This window comes from Danio rerio, chromosome 16, assembly GCF_049306965.1.
Source record: "Danio rerio strain Tuebingen ecotype United States chromosome 16, GRCz12tu, whole genome shotgun sequence".
Lineage (NCBI taxonomy): Eukaryota > Metazoa > Chordata > Actinopteri > Cypriniformes > Danionidae > Danio > Danio rerio.
The window spans coordinates 24,851,665-24,853,478 of record NC_133191.1 but is presented as its reverse complement, the minus strand read 5'-3'; positions in this window follow the sequence as shown (position 1 = coordinate 24,853,478).

Below are 1,814 nucleotides of genomic sequence, written 5' to 3'. Positions count from 1 at the left end.
CAATCATCGCATTTACTTGGCATATAGTTCAGACTAATATTTTATATATACAAGCCATGTGCTTGTTTAATATTTCCATTGAAATATGTGTGAACTGACTGACATGGACAACCAGGAGCCTTGTTTGCCTTACAGCTATTGAATCAATAAATATTAAAAGGCAATTTTATTAAGAGACAAAGAGAAAATAATCTGGTGGAACAATTAATAAATTGTACATTTTAAAATTAAAATAAATTTGGCCACAGATGCTTGTGATAGTAAATTAAATGCCAAGTATTTTATTTTTATGATAAAAACTAAAGCACAAAAAAAGTACATGTTTGGATCATGTATGGATTATTTATGGAACAATACTATTATTACAAAATTATAGACAATACTTTAGACAGCCCATACTTTGAACTTGGGTGGAAGAACAGGTGGTTAGACAGAGGATTGCCAAGTCTATGGAGTCTCGCACTACTTTGAACACTTGCGATACATGTTAAAAGTTTTGACATATTGTATTAATTATATTTATATGGTTACGTACACATATTTAACTCTAACAAATTTCTCATCAACCAATGATAAAAAAAGAAAAATGCTAGGATGAGGAAACAAAACAGATACATCCATACACAATCTTTATACTTCCAAATATAAAGCTATAAAGCTGGTTATAATGAATGCCCTTGATACATCATATACAGTCCTCAGCATAATTGAGTAAACCTCATTTTGAAAATGAATATTTTGAATCATTTCTTAGTATGGGCAATGCATTTTGGTGCATTTCAACAAAACAGATAAAACAGATATATTTATTAAAATAATAGTTTAGTCACCAAACATATTTAGAAACTGGAACATAATACAATTAAATTCAAGCAAAATATTGCAAAAATAAATAAACACCTACAACATTTCAACTAAATTAAAATTTTATTTATTTTTTGCTTCTCTTGATTTTGCCTTTTTATTGTATTGAATAATTTTCTATAACATAAATGTTGGTGTAGTTTTTAGACAATTATACGTTTTTTTTTTTTTAAATAAGCTCCAGATTTGGCTTCAGTGTGACTAATCTAACGTATATGCACAAATATATTGTATAGCTTGTAAAAAAATATGTAATAAAATATGTATTGAAAAGATGGATTTGTAAGGGGTGTAGTTACATATGCTGAGCACTGTATTTTGGGGTTTGATATCAGAGCTATTTTTCTGGCCTCTGGGCTAGCTGCCAAAACCTTCAACCCTGGTTAGACCAGATAATGACCTTTTGGTTGAATGCCGACACAGCAAGCGCCACAAGACAAAAATACGGTGTTCGAACTCTTGACGTGAAGGTGACAGTTGTCAGTCTGCTTATTTAACGTAGGTTAATATCGCAACTCCACATGCTTTTTAATGAAGTGAGAATTTAGCAATAAACTTCACCTCTGCAGCTGGTGGTAGGCTTATTTTACTCTACTCATTACCCAACCTATAAAAATACCGAATCAGCGGGCTTGCCAGTGAAATTACTAAGGGGAAAATGAATAATTTCATACCGTAATGTTCTCTTTTATAGCATCTCGTCCAGGCGTTTGATCACTCTCAAATCTGTCGTCTGTGAACTACACGAGACGGTGAAAAGTCGCCATCCAGCGGTAATGGAATGAAGTGGTTAGAGTTTTGAAATCATGCATGAATCTTGTGTACGCAAATTTTAACCTCCCAACTACACTTACATTAGAATATATTTGGCTAGCTTTTGTGTAAACATTGACACCCAGATATAAACGATATCAATATAAACGATCAAGTAACGAAGATGCAAACAGTTT